Below are 26565 nucleotides of genomic sequence, written 5' to 3'. Positions count from 1 at the left end.
GAGTTTGCTCGTGGCTAGAAACAAGCCTTTTCAAGTCTAACAAGGATCAACCCAGGACCAGTCTGTGAGCTGCTGTTTTCCTTACTGGTTTTTTTGTTCAGCCACATCAGCTGGTGGTGGCTCCTCCAGATGAGTATTTTGTTTCGATAAATTGAACATCACACTTCAGGACACAACATTTCAGCCATCAAGGCACCACACTGGGGCTGGATGATGGAGTTGAGGCTGGAGCAGGTCCTGGCCGCCTCCACCAGCCCCATCCCCGAGCACGCAGAAGCAGGGCAAGTTCTCCTAATGACCCAAAGCTCCACAGTGATACCCTTCCAATGCTGGCAAACACTGACAGAGAGACTTCAAAGAGGGAAGGGAGTATTTTACAGGAGATATTTTTAAGTTAGAGAGAAATCAAGTTTCTCTTTTATTTACACGCAAATATTCAGTTCCTCTCCATCTCACTTTCCCTTTCTGTGCTAGCAACATTTCTGTAGATGCTCTCTCTGGTTAAAAACAACATACTTAACTGTCCTGTTGCATGCTCAGCTTTTAAAGCCAACAGTTCTTCATATCAAGGCAGAAAATACAGTTCCACAACCACAGTTAAATAAATTACTTAGGAAATCATCCAGCTGAAATAGGTTTTCCATGATTACGATAAATTATAGATGTGATTTGTTGGCGTATTAGTTACAAATGCATGTGTACCAGTCTGCTGGCCAAAACATTCCAAGATCAAAGGAGAAGCTGAAAGTGGACAAGATTATTTATTATCTTGATGAATACCACACTCAAGAAGTTGTCATCACAGCCGTGGGCTGTACAAGTACAGAACAAATAGATACTGTCCTCAAAAACCAAGTGCTGAAGCAGAGATCATGAAACAGATCCAGGTACTAGTCAAGGAGGAATTAATGCATCAATACCTCACTTTTTAATTTCACTGTATTAAAAAAGTATAGTTAAATCTCTTTCACTTCATCATGCTGCCTCTGTCATCATGTAACAATTATGTAAGGCAGTATAATTAAAAATAAACTTTTCACTCCCCAGCAGCAGTTATGCAATAACTTTTAATTAACTGAGATACTTCATGTTCAAGAGAACATTTAAGGAGTTTAAGTTAAAACTAAGTTCCCTTCCTCATAGCTTCATTTTCAAATCCTCTAGCAGAAACTATCTGCATTTTCTTCTCATCTCTCCAGTACAAAGATGGTTTGTCAGGTTTTATTTGGTTTTATCTGCTTGCAAGATGCTGTCTCAGGGTCCTAAAAATGCAGGGACATATTTTGTACAATCTGTCAGCAACTGTCTTCAGATGGAAGGCTACAGGGAGATTTCTTATCGGAATGAGTCACAAAAATGGATTATCCCCTCTTAATCCTCCTTACACTGGCAAATTTCTTTATTTGTTTTGTACAATAGAAATAAAATAAAAGTTAAAATTGGCCTGATGAAACCATGTAAAAACCTTTTTCTCTTGGAACGCTCTGGCAGAAGAGAGCATCGCTCTGCCATTTTAGAGAGCCATGGAGCTTCCAGCACCCGCTCCATTCTTCTCCAAAAGCAAGCATCTCCCTACTTCCAGGACCCATTCTGGCACTATGGATGGCCTCCCCCCTTACTTTGGGTTTTTGTCATATCCTGTTCCCCTACATGATGTTCAGTGGCTGTGTTTTGAGAGTTCTTTAGGCTTTTTTGAAAAGTCATCTTCTCTCCACAAACTAAACAAACAAGAAATCATTTAACCTGTTTTCTTCACAAAACCATGAAAGTCTTTTTCACCATAAAAGTCTTACTAATCTGCATTCACTTGAAATGCAAATATTTTTCACAAAATTGTTCTGCTAATTTTCATGAAAGCCAGCACCTTACAGGATCACAACCCCCTCACTGAAACTCTCTTTCAGTTAAATCTCAAAAGAACAAAACCTGAGCTTGGGTAACCTCCCCTCCATTTTGAATGGGGATTTAGGAAGAGAAGGGTGAGTTTTGCTGCTGTTTGCTAATCCCAACAGAGAGAAAAAAGAACCCAAACTGCCTGAAAGCTCATCCCTGAAAATAATGTGATTTTCCTATAGGATTTTAAAAAATGCATCTCTTCATAGATTTGAGCTTAAAGAGGGAAAAAAGAGGTCTTCATACTTCTAACATATGGTCCATGGCCAACTTTTAGTGCAAAGCTGCCCCACCAGGCAGCGAGCTGATGGACAGAATGGAAACCAGGGCTGCTTCTTTATGGTTATTTCCTTGCTTATTGGATTTGGATTTTTAGTTTCACTCTGAAATGCTGCCATGCTACACTGAGTACGTAGTAGCTGGCATCACTTTAAAGGCCCCAGCAGATCTCAGTCAGCAAACCAGATTAGTTACACCATGCAGGAAGGAGGGCTTGTGTGTTTTGGGGAGCGACGGGGAAACAGGAAGACATCCCGTTGCGGTGGTGAAAGCAGCACTGGTGGAGGGAGAGGGAGGGGAGGAAAGCAAGCCTGCTCTGAAATTTGACTTTCATCTCAGACAGCGTGCTCCACTTAACTGCACAAGGCCATTACGCACGGATACGACTCAAACGTCCTGGGAGACTCTGTCAGACTGCACCGCACGTGAACAGTCTCACTGCCAGAGCAGAAGTTGGTGTCTTGTCATGCCACATCAAATCCAGGTTAGTGAGTGCTGTCAGGGCTGTGGAGCAGCACAATCAGTGTCTGCATCAGCGCAGGCGGCGTCCTCCGGGTGACACGCAAAGGCAGCGGTGGGTGAGCACCTGAGCAAGCTCGGAGGGCAGCAGCACTGCTGGGTAACATCCCTTTGCACCAGAAAACATCCTGCCGCTCAAGGTTTCATCTTCCACCCATATGAAGGAGGCTGCACCCATTTCCACGTGCCTGTGCCATTGCTAATCTGCCAGTCACTTTGAAGGGGGTTTGGGGCCAAGTGCTTCCTGTAAATTACTCCTTTCTCTGCAAAACCCACTTAATGGAATTAAATGAAGGATCTGTTTGGCCCACGGAGTATGCGAAGTACAAAATTAGATTTTATCTCAATCCATTACAGAAAGTTCCAAAATGGAGACAAATTTTCAGTCATAGGCTGATAAAAGTCATTACAAAAAGTACAGTGCAAAAGCATGAAAGGCTTTTTTCCTTCTACAAACCATTTTGAAATGTATGGTTTATTCAAGGCATGTATGTCATTAAAGATCTATAAATGACAGCTAGAGAGGAACAGGATAAGGAGAAAACTTTAATTATTTTAAAATTTTCTTTTCCAGTTTTTTGGATAGACAAGAAAAAGCATTAAAGCAGAATCATAAAGATTACTCCAAAAGGAAAAAAAAAAAAGGAAAAAAATGTCCCCCACGTGCTACCTAAGATACCAAATTTAAACATATCTGACAATCATCTATTCATTAAAATATAAATTTGGCTAATCCCCTTGGGCTTAACAATTTCCAAAATGCAGCCAAACGTGTCCTGGGCTGCATCCAGAGCCCCGTGGGCAGCAGGGGAGGGAGGGGATTCTGCCCCTCTGCTCTGCTCTGCTGAGACCCACCTGGAGCACTGCATCCAGCTCTGGGGTCCCAGCACAGGAGGGACAGGGACCTGCTGGAGCCAGTCCAGAGGAGGCACCAAGATAATCAGAGGGGTGGAGCATCTCTCCTGTGAGGAAAGGCTGAAAGAGCTGGGTTTGTTCAGTCTGGAAAGGAGAAGGCTTCAGGGTGATCTAACTATGGCCTTCCAGTACCTGAAGGGAGCTGACAAGAAAGCTGGAGGGAGACAATTTACAACAGCCTGGTAGGACAAAGGGAAATGGGCTCAAACTGGAAGAGGTTTAGTTTAGATTAGGTCTTAGGAAAAAATCCTACAGTGAGAGTGGTGAAACACCTGGCACAGGTTGCCCACAGGAGTTGTGGATGCCCCATCCTGGCAGTGTTGAAGGCCAGGCTGGATGGGGCTCTGAGCAACCTGGTCTAGGGAAAGGTGTCCCTGCCCATGGCAGGGGGGTTGAAATGAGATGACTTTTAAGGTCCCTTCCAACCCAAGCTGATCTATAATCCTATGATCCCTAACCTAAAGTTAAGGTACAATATTTTCCCCTCTATTCTGTCGCTTCTTTTTTTTTTAATTTTTCAGGGCTTTTTCCACTAACAAAAGAAGAGGAAGTTATTTTATTATTTTGGACCTACCTGGAAACGCTGCTTCCTCAGCAGTCAGATTTTGCTTAGGGCATGACTCTCTTCCCTGTCAAAGGATTGTACCCTGCATAGGAGACGATAAAGGAATAGCAAAACAATTGCGTGAAATATTATGAGTATCTGGGAATTACATCACCTTATCAATACAAAAAAAGCATGCAAAAAGATAGAAACATATTAGGTCATGTACTGGTCACAAACCACTAGTTCCCTTTCACCTGTGATCCTCCTGTCTTTGCCTGCATCACCTCTGACAACACTCTTGATGCCCTCACTGACCATCACTCAAGGGCTGTGTGACAATACTTGCTGCATGCCTGTCACCTCTGGCTTACACCTTCTTTACCTCCCCAGGAAGAGACATAAGCTGTGCATGGATCATAAAGATGGTCTTCCAGAACCATAATAGTATTTTAGCATGACATGCACACAGAGTGCCATCTTGGGGCAACCTACTACTAAGTTTTCCTGATATTTTGTCACTGTAGGAACTACACACTGGATTAATTTCAGCTCAGTTCTTCTGCCTGTGTTATATATCTGAATGCATGTTTGAGCTGCTTGAAAAGAAAGGTGGCTTTTTGAAGGAACAATTGATTAGATTTTTCTAGACGTCAATGTGAAGGCTACCTGAGCTGCCCAAAGCACTGCCAGTTTTTATGCCCCGAATGCAGGAGCAAAAGCTCTGACAGCACTTGTTTTTGGTCAGATGACCACACGTATATACACCTGTATACTGATTAAATTAATAAAACCACAGAAAAGACAGCCTGCAAGAAACATAGCCTCTGCTTTTAAGAAGTCAGCTATTGCACAGGGGGAAAAAAAATATTCACAGCTCATTCTTGGAGAAATTACTAAAAATTAAAGCACTATATTAGCGGCAGAAGAGCTGAGTTGCTCCTATGATTCTCTTTCTGCTGTGGAGGCAGTGCAAAACACCTTGTCTCAGGGCTGTGCTCTGCTTGAGTCCACCCAGGATCAGTCCAAAAGCAATGCCATGTCTTAACTCTGATGTTCAGCCTTACCCCATGCAACTCTCAAACCCGTGTCTGACACACACACAAACCCCACTGATAATCCCTCAGGTGGAGCAATACGGTGGTACAGAGGGGTTTCCAAGACCTGTGCCTAGCCCGCAGGAGAGCAACGATCCCAAAATGGCCATACAACATCAGCACCACACAGAGTTGTTAGGCAGTGGAGAAGAAATGCTCTGAGGAGACGAAGAACTCCGTTGTAGTAACACTTCTATCCTTCTTACAATAATTCAATACCAACAGGAAAAAATACCAGCCCTTCCTATAAATATACTTGAAGTATTACTACCATGTGTGTGAAGAAGGGTTTTTGCACTTCCTTTCATTGCAGAGCTTAAATCCTGGCATGATCTCAAGTGAAAGATGAAGCCAGGGGTCTGCTGCAGAGCCTGTGTGTACACCACAAACCACCAGGCGCCTTGGCACAGCCCAGCTCCGCCAGCAGCTCTGCTCCTGAGGGCCAGGACCAAAATAACCCCATGGGAAAACTTCCAGAGCCACTACCTACCCACTTTAACAAATACAACTCACACTAATTTTCAAAGTACCCTGTTTTATTCACTGAATAATGAATAGGCATGAGGAAACCAGCAACAGAATTTAGAAGAGGTCCAGTGTTCAAAATTAGCCCCCATGGAGATGTACGAGAAGACAAGGGACAGGCAACAAGAGAGGTTACAGAAATAAGAATACATAATCTGTAGAACAGATACTAAAGCTTTCATACACAGGGATGGCATCTCTTACACACCAGAACCTGCACACAACTGTCCATACATGGAGCCTGAACAGCAAAGCACTCGTGGGAAACACCCTAGGTTGGAACAAGCTGGTTTCTACCTGCCAACCATCAGGCAGACCCAGAAGTCCATCTTTCTGTGCCCTTTCTCACAGGGCTAGTGCTTGGACCCAAAGAAGCATTTAGAAGAGGGAGGGACAGGCTATGAACAGTCTCTGCAGCATGACCACAAATCAAGCAAAAGTGTGCAGAAGGCTGAAACCACAAATGTTATCAGTCCCCATCTAGGTGACCTCCAGCCCACATGATTGAACTTACCAGCCATGAAAAAGTCGCAAGTATGGCAAATGAAACACAATCTGGTGTCTCCTCTCCTGAGGGTCACTCAAAGGCTGCCACAGCACCAGACCAACTTTATAAATGCAGATCCTCTGATACCCCATGTCTACACAGGTAGATTCACCCAGGTTAAAGTAAATTTGTGTGCAAACCAATATTACTCTTCTTGGTTAATGGGACATGGGATGGAATAAAGTCAATTTGTAATAAAAGTTCCAAAAGGCCAATTGTCAGGGAATTCATTGAGAACAGCATTTCATGAGGACAGGTCCTTAGTTTTCTCCTACACCACCTGAGATCCTTCAGCCAGGCAGGAAACCACCAAATACCAACAAAAACAATGAAAACAAATGGTCTCATGCTTTTTCTGGAGGCCTTTGCAGTAAGAAGTGGGGCCAGTGCCAAGCAGAGAGAATGGATACTGGCAGCCATGTGGTAGATTACTCCCCGACCTAGATGCCAGCTTTTTGCAGAGAAGTTTCTGCAGCCTGCAAAGAGAAAGTCAGGGCCCAGGCTTGCGTCATCCCACCCCTGAGTCATCCCACCACAAAGATCCTCTCCCCTACCATCACTCTTCAGCCTGGCTCACGTAATTATTACTGCAGAGCTGCAATCATCCCTGTGCAGTCACAGCAAAGCCGGGATCCCCACCCACACACAAAGAAAAGAGCCACACTCGCCCCAAATTCAGCACCTGAACAGGAAACTGAGACCCCAGGATAAAAAGGGGAGGCAGGAGGGCTCCTGTCAGGATCCTCCAGGGATTCATGAAGGGAATGCCGCCAGAGATATAGGATGCCCTACAAAAGGGGACAGGAGAGGGGACAGAGCAGTGGTGGGGGATGGATAATCTCTGCCTGGCTGGTGCCTGTGACCAGGTTATGTCAGGTGCTATTAAGGCACGAACTGTGAGCATGTGTGTCTGAAACCCCACTGCAGACTGCTCCAGCAGCCTTTAAATGAAAACTCCTTTGAAAAAAAAAAGAACTAAAAAAAAAACCAAACACAAACAACAGCACACCCTACACAGCAGTTAAGGGAGAAAAACATGCACCCAAATATGCCTAGGGCAGCAAACCAAGGAGACCCACACTTCCAAAACCACCCTCCTCCCCTGGGCTGAGTGCTGCTGCTGCCGTTTCGTCTGCTCAGCTCCACCGCCCGTCCATGTCCCCTGAAGGCAGAGCTGCAGCCACCGGGGAGCTCTGCCGTGCCTGCCTTCAAAGAGCCTAAACTGGGTCAGCAGAACGGAGAGAAAAAACCTGATTAAAGCATGAAGAAAGCAAGCAGACCTGCTGGCTGAGAGACAGCAGAAGGCAGGGAAAGGCACTCACAGGCTCTGCATCTCCTCGGAGGCACAGAAAGACAAGGGCTGCTGGTCCCCCCCTTCCACAACTGCAGGGAGGGAAATGCATTTCGCAAATCTGTTATGGGATGCAGGCAAGAGAAGCACATTTGAGGATGGGGGAGTATAAGCAGATAAGTGTGTCCCTCTGTCGCCCATGCAGCATTCTGCCTAGGGCCACCCTCACCCACATTTCCAGTCAATTTATTCTGACTTAAACCAAGTGAAACAATTTAAATCCATGCAAATCTAAAACCTTTCATGAGCCTTATGGCTACGGTTTGCACCATCCTTCCTTGTGCCTGAGTAAACCCCGAGATGTCGGAGGAAGAGCCCCAACAGCTGCCAAACTCAAGCAGCATCTTTTGGATGCAATCAAAAATGCTAAACAGGATAAACAGGAGACCAAGAGGAGGAAGCTTTGTTTCTCTGACAGAGACTTCTGACCTTAAAATAAAACAAGCCAAAACCACTTCTGTGTTTGTAGCTGAAGCTCAGCAAATGGGTATGGGGGCTGCCAAGTCCCAGGAGTGAGGTGGATCCTTAAGAAACACACGACTGCCAGAGAGCTGGGGTGAGATTTGAAAAGAAACAGAGTTTTGCAAACCATGGAACTCGGAGCAGCTGAGAGCTCTTGCAGTGACCAAGGCTTTGCTGATGTCCAAACCTGGCAATGGTGGAAAATAGAGATGTTTTTATCCCCTGGTACCACCAAAACCTCCAGAACCGTACACCCCATCTCACTGAAACCTAGCATAAATCTAACCTCACTCTGGAAAACACCTTCTCCAAGCCACAGCACTGAAAAGACAAACAGGTTTTTCTCCACAGATCCTAGGAAACCAGCTCCAGATCCCTCTGTGGAGCTGCACTCCCACCACTGTGGTCTGTAGGCCCACATAAAGCCATCGCACTCTCGCCCTGACCACTGGCTCCAGGGTGGGCTATGTGTTTGCTTAAAGACTTCCAATGCAAATATCATCTTAAGAAATCACAACAGCACGGGATGGGTGGGGAGAACATTCCCCACTAGAAAGAATCCAAGCTCTGCAATTGCACATATCATATCTAGATATTATTGTAAAGACCTCTGTCTACAGAAGGAGTAAGAGATTTGATCTAGTACGCAAATAAAAATCAGAAATTTCTCCTGTCAGCCATGAAAAAGGCTATCAATAATTCATTTTAACAAAAAAGGAGATCAAAGAAAAATGCTGTGTTAGTTTGACATTTTGATATGTTGGCTCAGGATTCTTCTTTAATGTAATATGTAACAAACAGCATAGTTCATCTATAAATGCCAGATATGCTTGTAAATTGTTGAATATAGCAGGTCCTATTAATATTCACTTAGACTTTTCAAATTAATTCAGTTTCACTGCCTTTACATCACATTTACTGCCTCTACCCAGCAGTTGTAGGTCAAGTGGAGCTCTCAGAAATGCTACACAGAGTTTCCAAAGATAAAGTTTCAGATTTGTAACCACATTTCCATCTATTTCTTCATGTTACCCACCACATAGCCTAATGTTCAACCCAACTTGTTTGACTATTACGTACTTGCTGTGAATTGCTTCTGAAAATTGTAGAGTCAAGAGCCAGAAAGAGGTGCTTGTGTCCTAAATCAACTGTCTGTGCAAGTTCACACTCATATATTGTGGTTTGATTTCACTTACAATTTCCTTATGGGCATTTGGTGGAGTGGATGAAGTATATTATAATCCAGAAAGCACATGCTTGCAATCCATGGATTGCAGTGTTATGTTGCAAGAGGTATTTATTGCAGCAGAGAACTGTTGGCAAATTTAACATATATTGCTCAAGCTCAGTTTGTATTCCCTTCGCTGTGCAGGAGACACAGGGAGACTCACATCTTCTAAATTTCAGCAGGGTAGGGCAAATTTCCTGCAAGATAAAATCCTCTCTAAAATGCAGAAAAGGGTTAACTCTCTGTGACTTACTGATTCCAGGGTCGAGTAGAAAAGTAAATACCCCTGTTGTTACATCACTTTGATTAAGGATTCTCTTTAAAGTACATTTTCAGGCAATATTCAGGCAGTTCTTCTAAAAATTATTTCCCTAGAGTGAAGTCCTTGATGGTAACAAAGCTTTGTTAGAGGCTGACACAGCATGTGCTGTCTTTGGAGGAAAAGCAGTGGTCACTCATGTCCTGAGCATGGCTGGATAGTACAGACTCTTGGATACAGACTTGTAGATCCATGGCTTTTCTCTGTCTTGTAGCTTTCAAATTAGTAGTTACATTGGCTGCTCTGTCTAGGAAAGAGCTGCAGTTTGTTGGAGGAGGCAACAGTTACCGAAAGTGATGACACCCAGATGGTAATGCTGTTACCTGATCCAGATGATAAAGTTTTATCATCCTTGTTACATCCAGTCTGCTGCATAAGAAGAGCCAAAATCATGAGGGGTTTTTTTTTCCACCAAATGTCTGCAGCATGCCATGCTGACAGTTGCATCTACTGGAATCCTACAGCATCACCATATCTCCAAAAACAGCGATCACAAAATCGTGCATTCCTTGCTGGACTGCTTTTAGCCATGAGGCAGCCAGGCAGACTGTCCTCCCTGCCAAGGAGAAAACTGCCAGAGGAAAGCCTTTTCCTCACACACTTCAACCCAAGGACTCCCATTCCCATGAATGCTCATTCCCAACAAATCCAATCCCCAAAACTCCCACCCCCACATACAGTGTCTCTGGGATCAGTGCTATTTGTAGGGAAGCAGCTCCAAGGACAAGGGCTTAAAGCCAGGGCCACCCACATCTCTATGTCTGCCTGACTCTTTGGCATCCCTCAGACCACGCAGGTGTTGCACCATATTGAGGACAGCAAGTCCTGGACATGCCTGCAGATGATATACCTGCAGGTGGGACCAGCTGGTCCCAAAGCTGGCCTTGGGTCTTCCCTTAATCACATGTGGAATATGCACAGGGAGCAGAAGAAAAATGTTCAAGCTAAAGACAGCTCTCGAGTCTTCCTTAGTCTTGTTTTTGCACATGCTAATAAATTTGTTAAATCACTTAGATGCTTTCGAAAATTTCAGTCACTGTTGGAATAATCCCCCAAAAAATCCCAAAAGAATCTCAAAAAAGCTACTGCCATTCACTCAAAGGGCTACAGTGCAAACTACAAACCTCTGAAACCTGTTTTTAAAAAGCCACTCCAGAGCAGGAGGTAAGGAATAGCCACAGCCAGCCACCAACAGACTGACATGCAGCAGGGTCCCATCTGGCAGCATAAATTTTATTTCTGATTACAAAAAACACAGCCCAGAGGCGCAGCAGCTGGACGAAGATCTGGCAGCTCAGATGGCGACCCCCCACTAACAGGACAGCTCCCAGTTCCTGGGATTGGGGTCTGAAGCAGGTACTCTGCCCTGGTTCCAGCAACACCACCAAACAGAGGAGAACAGGAGCACTGAGCTGAATTCATGGGGGTTTAAAGCACAAGACACAACTTTACATGAGCCTGACCAGTCTCAGATCTTCACTTGTATCATGAAATCAGGAGCGGGGGGGAATGCTTCCCTGACATGCAGTACAAGCACAAATACATTATTATTTGAAAGGCTGTACAAAGGTTAAGTCTTTAATCCCCTTAATCCAGACGACAAACAAACAAAACCCCAAGAATGGGATCCTAGAGCACAACTGAGCGCTGCCAGGTCTCTTGCGGGGGTCTCTATTCACATTGCTGCAGCCGGTTATGAGCCTCCAGCTAAAAAGTTGCTGCAAAGAAAATAGAAGCGGGCATGGTTTTATTACCCAGTTCTTTCAAGTTTATCATGGGCAATTTGGCAGCCTGGGCTCATGTTTCAGTGAGCAGGGTTTAATCCTTAGGTCAGCGGTGCCAGGGTTACTGGATTTCCAGGTCTGGCTGCTGTTACTCTCCTACTGACTCTCAAGTGCAGTGACTCCTCTTATTTGTTACTCACACACAGGGAAAATGCAGATTCTGCTGAATAAAATCAAGAGTGATCAAGGCAGAGGAGGAATCAGATAGTGACACAGAGCAGCATCAGAAGATGAACTGCAGTGTGTTTGGGGCCGAGGAGAGCTCCTCTTTTGGTGCACCTTACGGAAAAAATGCGGGTCAGTGCTATGCATGCCAGCATTTGTACCACTCCCCAACCATGACACTGAGGTAAGCAGGCACCGATGCAGGCATTCAAAGGGTTAAACGGATTTAGGACCTGACCTGGGTTTATAGAATACTGGGAAATTCTTCCACTTATTTCAGCAGGAATTGGGTCAGCTGCAACCATGCATCCTAAATGAACCACAGGAAGAGTGTCGCGAATTTCAGTAGTAGTATTCACGCAATTCAAAGTAGATGTGTGGTTATTTACCTTGCTGAATCAAGTCTACAGGAAAGGTCTAAGCCAGTGAAATAAGCAGCACATTTAAAATGGCACAATCCTTTCTGCCATACAGCCCATCACACGCTGGTGAGCTACCAAAGATGAGGTGCAAGAAGTTGTAATATAAAACCACATTTCCTCTCAAAGTCTTTCTCATCTTTTCCATATCTGTCTTACCAAGTATGAGCCATTCAGTGCAGAGTCTGTCAATTTAAAGAGCAGAATTGGTGGACATGATCTAAAAGGTCACAACTTCAGCAGTACATAGATAAGCCAGCAGAAGAGTTAACAGCACTGATACAGCCCAACCCTTGACAAGAATTTCTAACAGTCTTCTTGGAAATGAAAAGTCCCTTTTCTCCTCATTTTGGATACTCTCCGGGTTGCTGCAACAGCTCCCTAGGCCTCTCCCCACTTTGCTACAAGTTGAATTGGACCCAATCTCTCTCACTCTGAGCAGAGGTCAGACCAGTCACACTGGCAGAGCAGCAGAGCATGTGAAGGCTGGAGGGATGCGAGATGTTCTGTGGTTGCTGAGCAGTCACTCTGGTGAGTATGAAGCACACCAGACCTACATCAACAATTCTCAGGGTGGTACGGGCCACCACTACAGTCCTGCCCACTGTGTCCTCACTGGAGCCAGAGCTGCAGATCACATACAGAAAAGAAAATGCAAAAGGCAATTGGATGATGCAGATAAAAATGATGTGATCCAGCCTCCAAATCTCAGCACACAGGGGTAGAAAAAGGAGAACACAACGGCTCCTACCCCAGCTGATGAGACAAACACTAACCAAATTCAAAGCGATGCACAATGGCACAGGCAGCTCCTGCTCTGCACAACTCTCTATCTTCTCTGGTCCCAGCAAATTCTGCTAAAGCATGTTATCCATTTGAGATTATACGTGCAGTGAGAGGAAAAACTAGACAGGAGGAGGTGCAGATAAAGACACAGTGCAGTTCCCCATTTGTAACTGGGCCCTGAATTACTGTTAGAACAAGGCTCCCTCTGCCATGAGGATGGCAACTGTCTGATCTCATTCTGTAAAACTGCAAAGGTCACTGCAAAATTACTGCTCACTTCTGGTTTCATTTGAAAAGAAAAAAATTCCATGGTCCATTTAGATCATTTGGGAGCAGGCAGCCCTCTCCCAACTCCCAGGACAGAGGTCCCATCTGCCCAGTTTTTCACCCCACTTTCGCAAAGCCCAACAGTTGTGTTTCAAGATTCATTATAAAATTGAAAGAAAAGGGGCAATGACTGTACAGCCCAGAAAGGGTGAAAAGGACTATGAAGGGCAATAAAACCCCTTATTTATGTGGAGACTGCTCATGCCATACTCTATCAGGCTGCCAGGCTCCCCGCCTGCCTGAGTGCTGACAGCCTTTCCATCCCTGGCAGTTCACTAGGTCGTGGTCCCTGCTGACATTTCATTCCACTTACCAGCCTGGTTTTCCTTAGCCCCACCAATTCCAGCTCTGATCTCACAACCAGTAGCTCAAGAATAGAACAATTAAAGATTAATGTTATAAATGCATTGAAAGTCGAAAAGTCCAGATTTTTTTTTAATGTCATGCCAGACCTATTCATTTTTAAATCTTACCCTTGTGCTTAAAGACACCAGGCCAGCAGTGTCACTTTTCCCCAGCAGACTGCAAATGCTTTCTTCCTTTCAGCTGCCAGCTACTTTTGTGGGCTTATATATTTTTCTTTATTTAATTATTCACTGTAACACATGAAACATTAAGCAGTTTCTTTCCATGAAGAAATTAGTGCTGTTTCCCAATGACAACATGCTAAGTATCCTTAAAAACAGGAATAAGGAAATGAGTTGACTAGAACAAAGGGGGAAAGGGCAGGGAAAATGAGAGAAGCTTGGAGCAACTAGAATTTACTAACACAAAAACCACATTTCTACGAAAATGGTCACAATTAGCTGATCTGGGAAATAAAAGCAAAAAGAAACAGACTTTTAAAGTGCAAAAATGTTTTCTGATAATTCTGGGCTACAATTCTTCTCTTTCTCAACACTGGTGGCTTTGGGTCAGTGAGAAAGAAGCCACAGATGCAATGTTACAATATGTAACAGTTGTGTTTCCTTAATGGTGCTAAACCCATGATAGCCGTGAGAAATGTCGGTTCTTCCGAAGAACAGAAAGTTAAAGGCTGAAGTCATTAACAAAAGCTGTTCCAAGCCACAATTTTCTCTGTGAAAGCAGGACTGCAAACACAACTTCTAGTGTATGTTCTACTCATTTAATGTCTTTTGCAGTAGCAGCAAGAGATGGTCTCATCAGGTTACAGAGCATTGTGACCTCCTGAGAGCACCCGACACCACTGCACAGGCAACTCACCATCGATCCAGGATGGGACAAACCTGGTGACCTTGACACCTCTGCAGGCTCTGATGAAATTCTTCACTCTGCCCTTGAAAGCCTGGGTAGGATTGTGTGGGCAAAAGTATTTTTCCTGATTCTGGTGTTTATTTGTTGAGTCACAGAGGTAAAATTATCTCTGTTTGATTACTTAAAGCTGTTGGCTGTGGAGATAATCTGTGCATTAGCAGCTGTACAGTGGGTGGTTAGCAGTTCTGAATCTGTAGCTGGAAGCACAGAAGTCATTTTGCACAGTACTTTAAAGCAGAAAACTGAGCATACAGGACAAAAGGCCCACCATGGCTCCATGGAGAAGGTGCTTTCTGCAAGGAGAAATCCTCTCATTTTCTGGTGACGAGGAGGGTGAGCGTCCAGCTGTGTCTTCCTGAACTCCCCCACCGCCCCATGGAGAGAGAACACCTCGAGCAAACACCCAGTGGAGCCTTGACTCCTGCAATTGCAACATCTGTCTCTTTATGCTTTCACAAAAGGAGACTGATTACCACTAGCACAGCTGAAAACAGCAGGTCTCAGCAACTTTTTTTAAGAGCCACAAACTTGCTATCACGAAGCTAAATCCCATTAGCCTTGGGAGTAAGGGGGGCTCAAACCTCCTACCTGGGCACTACTTCTCTGGGAAAGGTGGAACAATGCTCCTGTGCACCGTGGATAAATATTTAGCGTGCAAACACTGCTGGAAACAATGATCTAAACTCTCCATCTGCTAATCAACCAAGCAGCTACTCCTTGCCCACTTGCGTCTGTAGGAGAGCCATAGCAAGCTGCTCCTTCCCAAGGCAGCATAACTTTGGTTTGCACATTTTTCTCTGAGGATTTGCAATTTTCCTCCTCTTACCTTCACTTTGTCTGCAGCTGCTGAGTTTTAGTCCTGCCAAGGAGAAGTGGGGGCAGTTTTGGGCAGATTTCAGGCTGGAAGATTTATAAAGAACAGACATCAAAATCAAAGAGCAGAAAACTGATAGAAGATAGCAAGGGATGTGAAACTTCCCAGGGACAGGAATGACAAGAAGCAGAGATGCATACTTGTTTTGTTAAAAATCTGCATATGAAAGCAGAGGGGAGCATCCTCACACACAACAGATGTGCTCCGTGCTATCACTTCACTTTGGCCTGAGACAAAGCAGAGACACACAGTTTATGTTAACGTTTAAAGTATCACCTATAGAGGGTTTTTGATTGTTCGGGATTTTTTTTTTTTTTTTGCGGGGGGGGGGGAAGAGGGTAGCAGTTTTGCCAACACTCTACATGCAAATGTGGTACATATTCACATGCATCCTCCACACAGCCACAAGTGCACGAAAGATCTGTAGGCACAATTGGTAATATCTGGAACACATTAAAAAATTAGAGTGTGTAGTTCCCTCAGCAGCTGTACTACTTTTCTCGAAGTCTTTCCTAATTAACATACATTGAGGAGCTACCAACAATCACAGACCCAAGGTCGTCGTGTTCAGCTTCCTTTCTAAACAAGGCACAGAAAAAAACACCTTCAGCACTGGCAACACTGCAGTCTCACGTGTCACAGAACTAAAACTTCAGAGTCTCTTTGTCATAAGCCCCCCACCCCTTTCTTTTTTTTTTTTTTTTTTTTTTTAATCACATAAATTAATCAAATATGGCATATTTGTGGATTGGTCCACCACCTCTCTTCTTCCAACCTCACCCATTAAAATCCTGCCTGACTTTGGGAGTAAAACTGGAGTAAATTCATCCCTATGTATTTTATAATGCAAATTATCACACTGAAAAATGCACATCAAGGAAGGCAGCAAACAGACAGGTCATTTTTGTGAAAGGGGTGGGAATGGAGGACAGGGAGGCAGCCAGGGCAAGAAATTGCTCAGGTTTGCAGATCCCAAAGGCAAGCTTTAAAACCCATTTTAAGGCACTCCCAACATTTCCACAGCCATCCTTCCTGCACTTTAAAAGCTATCTCCACTGTGCCACCAATTTTTGTAACTTTTAGCAAATCATTAGAGATACCTTTATCTGCTCATTACCTGAAAGAGTTAAAAGTTACATAGTCTGTATTGTCTTAGGATGAGAAAAGGGATGGACAAGGCAAATATTTTATTTACGCTTTAAAACTGGATGTGGAAAGATTTATAAATGGATTAATTTTAATTAGTGTCCTCATTTTATTTAAGAAAAAAAATAAAAAGCATGCCTTAAAATTAATGCATTGCTACCCTGAGTATTAACGAATATGTCAAGTCTTTGCTTCTTTTAAAGCTCCTTTGTTGCTTAGAGTTTTTTTATTATATATCAAGAGCAGCCTCTAATGAGGCTAATTTTCAACAACCATGCTGGAATGAAGCATGGCACAAATATTTTTCTTGATTTTTAACAAGGCAGGCCCAATAAACATTAATCTCTGGTGTGAATGTTTGCACTGTGGCCTTTGTGTCCCATCTCTCAGCATGGTGGAGGCAGGTCCTCCCTCCAAACTCATCCCAAAGAACCTCTTTGCTGTTTGGGAAGTTAAAACTAGGTACCCACCCCAGAGCAGAAGCATTTGAACAATGGCTTTAACATTTTTGTCTCCTTGAACACAGCTTCTCTAGTGGCTGCAGAAATTAGATTCCTCACAGATAAAGTGCAGGTGTGGTACCTGGGAAGATTTTTAGAAGACCACATGAGATGTCTTGGCATTTGTGCTGTATTATTAGGGCACCAAGCAAAATGGAGTCACAGCTAGGCCAAAAGTAAAGACTTGGTTTTTCTGGAGTTCAACAATCCAAACCCTGCCTACCTGAGTTTCTTCTCCAGATGCCAGGACCACAGAGAGCAGAGATGCCAACCATCAGTCTTCATCCCCACCTTCTCCACACCGACAGCCACGGAGAGGTGTCTGCCTTAGAGGGTTTACTTAAGGTACAAACCAGGTAAGAAAGTCTCAAGCCATTTGCTATCTCCAGGACACCAAGACTCAACCACCTTATACACAAGTTCACTTGCAATATTCACTTATAATATTTTTGACATTTTAGGACCGTCTTTGAAGGCATCCCCTCTCCTAAACATAGAGTCCCATGAGTAAGCTCTCTCATCTGAGCTGCTTCTTCCTGTGTAAGCTCAACAAGATTCAGCCTTCGCCTACCACCCACACCACCCGCACCCACCACTGAAGTTCTCCTCAACTCCCACTCGGACACTGCAGCCTCTTCCCTCCACACAGTTAATCTGACTTGCCTCCTCTACAGCCAAGCACAACAACTGAATTAATTAATTTTAAAAACTAACACTATTACTGGATTTTTTTTTTTCTTCTTCAGCTCCTTGCTGCAAGTATCTTCCCGTGTTGAACTTGACATGTGCTTTGACTCTGCAACACAAGGAGGGCTTGGCCCCTCAGTCACAGCAGCCCTTTCCTCAGTCAAGCTGCTGAAATTATTTCCTGGGCTGCAGAGGAGCTCCCACCAAATGCTCCTACAGCCCTGATACCTCCATGGCCACCACGTGCTGCCTGTGCCCACACTACATGGAAGAAGGACCAGCACATGACATGTAGAGGGGACCAGCATATGCCACGATGCCCACACATACACAAACCGGGGCATGTGGTGCTTCCAGAGAGAGGATGAGACCTCTCGCTACCACCACATTCCCCTCATTGCCTTCTTCCCTTCCACGTTTCTCCTGTGAGCACCCTGACCTCTCTGCACTGCCCAAACATGTGGTTGTGACTACTCTCTAGCTCCAGGCAGCCTGTCTTCAGACTCCTGCTCCTATTCTGGCAGTCCAAGAAGACATGAAATGAAACCCCTGGCCATTCTGGAGGGGGTGTTGTGTTGTAATAGCCCCAACACAACCCGTCTGAGCATTTTAGGGCATCACAGCTGTGAATGACTGGCTTGTGAAGAATGAAGTCTGGCACCTTCCTGTGCTCCAGCCAAACAAAAGGGAGGAGGAAGAGAGAGAAGTGACACTTTCCCCTCCACTTGATGAAAGCAAAATCTGATGGGGGGTGGGGGGGGTGGGAGAAACAGTCTGGCTGCTTAGCCCCTTATTAATTAATGCATGTTTTGAAAAAAGAAATGCAACAGTGCACTCATTTCGACTGGTTTCTAGGAGCTTTTGTGACCTTAATAATTCATGTTTATGCAAGCTGCTCATAATGTTAAGCAGTTGGATTTTGTAGATTTTGTCCATTGCATTTAATGGAGATGAATACATCTAGCTGTGAAATGAGGTTGGCCGTAATACTCAGAGGGAAGCTTTAAAAAAAATTAGAATGTTTTTAGAAGGGCAAACAAAATTCACAGCTTTGTCTGAAATAATTTTCCATCTATTAATAATACACACAATGTAAGAAACAGAATTTTTTTTTTTTCCCAGATTCAACCTTTCCCTTTGCTTTTCATGTTTTGGCAGCATTTCCAACACCATTTAATTGCTTCTCAAGCACGTAATCAGGGTCTTCTGCCTGTTTTACCTTTCTTCATAGCAACAGGAGCATAAAGTGGGGATTAGAAACACCAAAGTGATCAGGAAGGCTAAGAAGCAGGTGTAACTCATATTTTGGATATCAGTTTGGGCTCCTGCAATGCAGAACAATAAGTACCAAGAGCACTGCTAGCACAGGGAGAGGGTTTACTCCTCCAGGCTTGTGCCCATCACCCATGGACACACAGCTCCTCTGGGACACCACTTCAGACAGTGGCCTGGACTGAGCAGCAGCTTATATCTGATCCACCAGGTAGCCAGAAGAAAGCACACCAGCACCCTGAATGACTTTATAAGTCTTTCCCAACACACAAGAGATGATTATTCCTACACACTCTTCACTGAAACAAGCAGGTCTCTGAAAAAACCTGCATTCACTTTGTATCAACACAAGATAGGCCACCTTTCTCACTATCCCTTCAAAATTTGGCCTGATTTAAGGGAAACTGAGAGCCTTCTCTTTGCTGAGCACCTTCAACAAGGAGACAGGGACACCGCTGTAAAGGGTCACCTCTCTGAAATGCTGGCAAAGTTGTGCACATCCCTGCCAGGCCATGTTTAAACTGGAAGCTCTTCCATAAAGACTCTTAGTTGGTTTTTAACCTGACTGTGTTTAAACAAGTTCTTATTTAAGAGAAGCAGTGTTCATTTAAACTGAAATCACAGTTTGCTCCTCAATGCAAGCTGCCAAAGGCACCTCCCAGCAAACAGAAAGTTTCTGAGCGCAGTAGAGGAAGAACAAACTGTCCCTGCAGTGCCAACAGCATCATGAAATAAATGGACGTGGGAGCTGAAAGAAAAAGATGACTGTAAAAGACATGGGGTTTTGTTCCAGGTTTGCTCTGGCTTTAGCAGAAATGGGCCCCAATGGATCTTTTTTTTTCCCCCAAATAAGGGATGTTGATTCTTAACACAAGCTGTACACACATTGACACTCAGAGCCCACACAATGGCCTTGAAATATCAACTGTTTTTGGCAGTCAGTGCAGCTGGGCAAACTCCAGGCAATTACAGACCAAAATGAAACCACGTGATTTTAAGGCAAGTATTAGGTCTTCCATAGAAAACCTCAAGTTCCATTTTGACAGACTAACAGTTTGTTACAAATTAAAAAATAATTATGTAATCAGTTTTAGCAGCTTACAGTAGTTCTTGGAACAGCCTCCCACCCACAACAAAAAAACAATGGATCCAGAGATCCAGAGTATGAGCCCATGGCAGTATCACTGCCAGTAGCTAACATAATGTCCACTGTCTTGACTATCTAATAGTACATGAAGTTCAAAATATATTTCCTTGTGTACTTACATGACTCAAACTAATAGTTTTATTCTTTATAGATTAGATACCTAAATCAGTTGGCACCTAATCCAATCTCCATCAAATTTAAGGCCATCCCTTACCCCAAGGTAGGATTATCCTCAACGAACACTGAAGAGAGACACTAAAAGATGTCATCTCATACCTTCGAAACAGCAGCTCTTCCTGCTTCCCATCAGAGAGATTACCCCTGAGCTATCATCCCATCTGTAGGAGGTATCTGTATTATATATACAGATAAAATCATTAATCTCAAAGCAGGCTCCTACTGCAGTCAAGGCTTCCTACTCACAGGCTCCATTTTTCCAAAGTGTCTGTATGCACTGAAAAGCGACTCCATTGGAGGACCACTCCAAACAAGAAATACCAATTCTAAACAGTTTTCCTGTGTTTCTCAAGCTGAGCTACCATTTCTGATGCTTGCCTGCATCCACAAGAGTCATGTAGGACATACTGGTCTTCAGACTGACAAACTTGAAAAAATAGTTCATTTAGGAAACTTCCAACTTCCCTACCTCCCGACCGAAGATGCACATGAAAAGAGGGCAGCTGCCCCCTCTTTGGCTGTGTACAACCAGTGATTTCACATCTATCACACTGGAGCAGTCAGGCTACATCCATGCTAGGAGCACCACAGCCAGCCAGAAGACTCTGACAATGAATGTTCTTTTCTGCAGCTGTAACTACAGGCCATTACCTTTCACATAGATTACATTTAAAAGTAAACAAATGTACAAAGTACCAAATGATTTAGTGGAGTGTTCTGTAGACAAACAATGCTATCTGCCCCCAAGAACTAAAATTAATTGGAGGAGGAAGAATCTTTTAATTGATACAGCTCTATATTGTAAAATGGCACTTGAGTGACAGGCAATTACACTTCAAGCAATTTCTATTATATAGTGTCTAACAGAACAGATACAGCAGGAAGGGAAAAAAAAGCAAGCTTAAATACCACAAGGAATAAAATTTGTGTGCACTGTCTGTGTGATCAATGCAAACATAACCACAAACATTTGCATTACAATAGTGCAGTAAATAACAACCTCACAGCTGAGACATTTACAGGCATATTAGTAAGTACACTTTCACGTCTCACAGAGAGGATGGCAATTTATTCAACCACCCAAATAAGACATCTTGCAAGTCACAAGTCGTGCTCTAATTAGGAAGAATCCTCCTGAAAGTAAAGCACAGGTGACCCAGCAGGTCCCTTCCACCCCACACATCCAGAAGCTGTGATTCACCACACTTCAGACTACTCACTGCACAGAAGTTTGTATCCTTTGATGAGCCTGTGGATGTGGCCTGAAAGACAAGGCTGCAGGCCAAGCCGAGCCCATCACACCCCGCTCCCCAGAGCCCCACACCTCTCAGCAGCCACAGTGCACCAGACGGAGTAACTGCATTTTGGAACAGTGCCACCCATTTGTTTGCTGCATTTATTTATTTCCAGCTGAGTTACGGGACAGATTTCCCACACAAAAATGCTTGTAGCTTTATTCAGAAGATAAAGAGGAGGATGTCTTCTACTCTGTAAGAGGGGGCAGATGGATTCCTGCTGGAATAGGATGTGCCACATGTCATCTCACAGCCCAAGCCCCATCATGGCAATGAAGACATTTCTCTGCTCAGCTCCTCACCCCAAGAAGTGGAGGATCCAAATACAACCCATATGGAGCAAGGTTGCTCTGTGGTACAGTAGAATAAAGGGTGGGGAAGATGATTAAGAGAAGGGGAATATAATCTATGCTGCTGAGAGCCTGGGAGGAAAACTGAAAGCTGGCCTGAATTCAGGTCAGTATTTGTATTCCCAGATAAATATGGTGAGCATGTTCCCAGCAGAAAACACTTGTGAGGAGGGCTTGAAAACTGGAAACTGGCACTGCAGATCTGGGATGACCACACGATAGGTAGTCATCACTCTTGGGAGTCCTTCAAACCTAGGCATGCTGGGAAGACAGGTAAGAGCATAAGAACAGGATTAATATTTTAAAGATGAACAGCTGGTTAAAGTTTAATACCTGTCCCACTTGTCATTTGAAATCCTTCACGAAGGGAACTGAGCTCAGATGAGACAGGGACTTTAGTCTTTAACACACAGTCAGTTGCCATCGGAGTTCCTGCCAGCCCTGATTAAAGCTGATGGGCTGACAGCCAGGCACTACAATGAACAGAGGTGGCTGCCAGGGGTCCCATCCACCTCCTCCCAAGCACAGGGACACAAAGGAGCTGCACCACGTGCATCAGAACATAGGGTGCCATTAAGTAAGCAAAGCCTTTGGGGTTTGTGTTTCGCTGCAGACTTTGGACAGAAGGTTTCTCAAAACCCATGGATTCTTTGTATTGAGAATAAATACCCCAACAGAACTCAGTCATCAGTTTTCACTGGCAGCCTCTCTTCCCACATCCCTCGAGTGGATGGACAGCAGGACGGAGACTTTGGGGGACCAAAGTACCTCCCACTCTAAGTAGAGATCAGCTCCATGACCACTTGAATACAGAATGTACATAATGTACCACCACATCTGTAAGTCCATGGGACCCAGTAAGATGCATCCCAGAGTCCTGAGGGAATTGGCTGATGTAGTTTGCAAGACTCTCTCCATGATATTTGAAAAGTCATGGCAGTCAGGTGAAATCCCAGGTGACTGGAAAAGAGGAAATATTGTACCCGTCTTTAAAAAGGGTAGAAAAGAGGACCCTGGGAATTACCTGTCACCTTCACCTCTGTGCCTGGGAAGATCATGGAACAGAGCCTCTTAGAAGCTTGGCTAAGGCAGGGAGGTGCTTTGGGACAATCAGCACAGCTTCACTAAGGTTAAGTCCTGCCTGACCAAACTAGTGACCTTCCGTGATAGAGTCACCACATCAGTGGACAAGGAAAGGGCTACAGATATCATTTTTCTGGACTTTCATAAAGTCTTTGACATGATCCCTGTGACAACATCCTTCTCTTTAAGTTGGAGAGAGATGATTTGATGAGAGGACTGTTAGATGGATAAGAAACTGGTTACAAGGTCCCATTCACAGAGTAGCGGTCAGTGTCTCAGAGTCACTGACAAGTGGAGTCCCTCAGGGGTCCATACAGGGACCAGTGTGATTTAATATCTTCATTAATGACACAGATGAAGGGGTCAAGTGCACCCTCAGTAAGTTTGCATGTGACACCAAGCTGAGTGACTCTGTTGACACACCTGAAGGACAGGATGCCATCCAGAAGGACCTGGACAAGCTCAAGAAGCGGGGCCATGGGAACAAGACCAAGTGCTGGTGCTGCACCTGGGTCAGGGCAACCCCCAGTATCAGCACAGGCTGGGCATGAACAGACCCAGAGCAGCCCTGCCCAGAAGGACTTGGGGGTGCTGTGGGTGAGAGGCTGGACATGCCCCGGCCATGGCACTCACAGCCCAGAGAGCCAAACGTGTCCTGGGCTGCATCCAGAGCCCCGTGGGCAGCAGGGGAGGGAGGGGATTGTGCCCCTCTGCTCCGCTCTGCTGAGACCCACCTGGAGCACTGCATCCAGCTCTGGGGTCCCAGCACAGGAGGGACAGGGACCTGCTGGAGCCAGTCCAGAGGAGGCCACCAAGATGATTAGAGGGCTGGAGGACCTCTCCTACAAGGAAAGACAGAGTTGGAATTGAGAAAATTGCCTGGAAAAGAGAAGGCTTTGGGATGACCTAATCGTGGCCTTCCAGTACCCGAAGGGAGGCTGCAAGAAAGATGGAGACAGACTTCTTACAAGAGCCTGTAGCAACAGAGCAAGGGGGAATGCCTTCAAACTGAAAGGGAGCAGGCTTACATTAGGTATTAGGAAAAAATTCTTTACTATGAGGTTGGCAAGGCACTAGAACAGGTTGCGCAGGGAAGCTGTGTTCAAGGCCGGATTGGATGGAGCTGGGAGCAACCTGATCTAGCGAAAGATGTCCCTGTCCATGGCAGGTGGGTTGGAACTACATGACCTTTAGGGTTCCTTCCAGTCCTGGCCATTCTATGATACTAAGACCAGCACATCCAGTAAAATACACAGCTCAGTATTAAAGCCAGATTTTCCCCACACTACCAGGCAACTGCTTTTGCCCTGTAAGCAGAGAGAGAAGCAGCAGTGTGTTTCTTCAGTCAGATCACACTTACTGATTTATACAAGTGTTGTATTTGCATACAGCTGGAGGAGTGGAAAAACCCTGCTCCAGCAGGAAACAAGCTGTCTTTTACCAATCTGGGAAGATGAGAACATTGCTAAACTTACAGACAACATGCAACAGGATGGTGGCATGGGTAAGAGGATACCCAGTGAGGTCCAAAGTATTTACGGAAGACCAAGCAGCTGGGCTGCTCTCATGCAGATCTGTAATACCAGGAGGCAAAAGCAGGATGTTTTCCCTGGAAGGCAACAGTGAACACAGTGGGTTTGGCATCTGTTTCAGGAGGTCCTACCTCAGTCAAAATTCTGGACAAAGCCTGTTTGTCTGAGACTTTGCAAAGAGTGGAGCAAGCATCAAAGCTCTCCTTCGTTTTGTAGGTCAGGAAGGCTTTGGGTTTGGCAGGGTGTCAGCTCACATGTATTCCATAAAGTGCACTTTAATTTTTCATTGTAGCAGCACCTACAGACTTTGATTGAAATAAATAATGAACCAATTTGTATCATGAATCTAGGAATCACTCTCTTCTGGTCCCCATCATGGAGAGGATTTTCTTCCCAGTGACAAGTGTTAATGCATTTATGCCCTAGTTTCCCACAGTGGGTGTCACTATTGAAGTGTCAGGAAGGAAGGTTAGAGCTGCTTTTTCAGACTGTTCCTGTCAGCCTCAGCAGTCCGTTTTGGATGAAAACATCCCGGCAGAACACAGCCTGAAAGAAAGCTGGATTTTAAACAGCACAGCAAAAGTCTTTGTGTTGTATATGATTAAAATGTAACATTGAATAGGGCTTTTTCCCAGTCTGAGTCAGGGAGGACGGCTCCACTGTGTAAAAATTACAGGGTTTTTTTGCAGAATGACAGAAGTTTCACAAGTCTTTAATGTAGTTAAGAGACCATTTGCCATGGTTTTCTCGTTTTTCAGTGGTGTTCTGCCTGACAAGTCCCCCAGCACAAATCCTGACAGGTACTGTTCCACTTGTGAGAGCTGACAGGGGACAGCTGGCCCTTCACCACAGGGAGACCCCACAGCAGTACCTACCTTCACTTCTCACACAGTAAAAATGGCCAGAACCAAAACCCAGTGGGATCCAGGCATTCGGTTTGATTTGAACCATTCCGTGTGAGTCATGATAATTTTAATAAACACAGTTATTTGGGGGAGGGGAAGTCAATTATCAAAAGCAGCCTTACTGTAATTTCAAAGTTTTACCAAATCACTTTAATACAATTCCATTTAGAGAGAAATTTAGATTAAGTGCACACAGTAAGTGCTGTAACCCACCCAGTTACGAACCCCCTTTGCAAACTGTCTAACACTGCAGAGAAAGTGAATAAAATGCTGGCCAAATCAAACAATAATGAAATTAAAGCACAACAGCATGGCTTACAACAATGTTCTAGTAGCATCCTTGGGAGGCTGCACTGAAGAGGAGGTGCCTTTAGGCAGGTATAACAGAAGAAGTGTTAGATTGCAGTATTACAGCTGCTCCCACCTCCCTTGCAGAGCTTTACAATGTCACAGCAAGGCAGCAATATCAGTGAGCTAATACTACATTAGGAGCTCATTTTAGACAGAAAAGGATAATTATTTTCTCCTGGAGAGTACCCATAAATTAATTTTATTCACCCAGACCACCTTTGTCATTGCTGGAAGCTGCTGCTGAAGGACCACAGACTCTGCCCTAGATGACACCACATCGCATGCAAATCTCCAGCTCAGAGCAGTGGTAGCTGCACAAGATATAATGTCTTGTGACATGGCGAAGGTCAGATTAGACTATCTGACCTTCAGGCTAAATTTATCAATTCAGTGAAATATATTAATAACACAGTTTTTAATTAAGACAACATAATAGAAAGAGCAATACTGCTTGGTCCATTGCAGATCTGTATTAAAGTACAATATCCATTTAATCACTTTTGTACTTGATCTAGTTAAAATTAGCCGGGAGAGCTGTTGCTGTAGCACGTGGGTAATAGAAGCAGAAAGCTGAGACTCACCAAAGTGAAGCCACTGCACTTCATTACAACCACAGAAGCCTCAGCAGGGCCAGACATGCCGGTGGGGAGCAGCACAAGAGGGAATGCTCAAGGATCATACAACTGACAGACCTTAAGGAACAAAATGCAGTTCATTACCCTGCTATTGTTTTGGCAGAAACAAAACCCAAATTACTCATTTGCTGCTGCTATTTTCACTCCATCAGCCGTCGGGTACGCCTGAGTCGGTG

At 44.5% G+C, this 26565-nt stretch overlaps 1 long non-coding RNA gene across 1 annotated transcript; it reads right to left on the bottom strand.

The window, feature by feature from the left end:
* Positions 1–311: 311 nt before the first annotated feature.
* LOC121664898 lies at positions 312–26565 on the bottom strand. Its single transcript, XR_006016165.1, has 3 exons — positions 26336–26565; positions 4181–4253; positions 312–3208 (listed from the first exon to the last, which is right to left on the bottom strand). It is a non-coding gene; the product is annotated as an uncharacterized LOC121664898 (long non-coding RNA).

The sequence above is a fragment of the Corvus kubaryi genome, unplaced genomic scaffold, assembly GCF_017639235.1.
Source record: "Corvus kubaryi isolate FWS band 111438036 unplaced genomic scaffold, C.kubaryi_AGA036_p1.0 37308, whole genome shotgun sequence".
Taxonomy (NCBI): Eukaryota; Metazoa; Chordata; class Aves; order Passeriformes; family Corvidae; genus Corvus; species Corvus kubaryi.
Note: the sequence above shows the minus strand (reverse complement) of the source record. Positions and strands in the feature narration are given on the sequence as shown.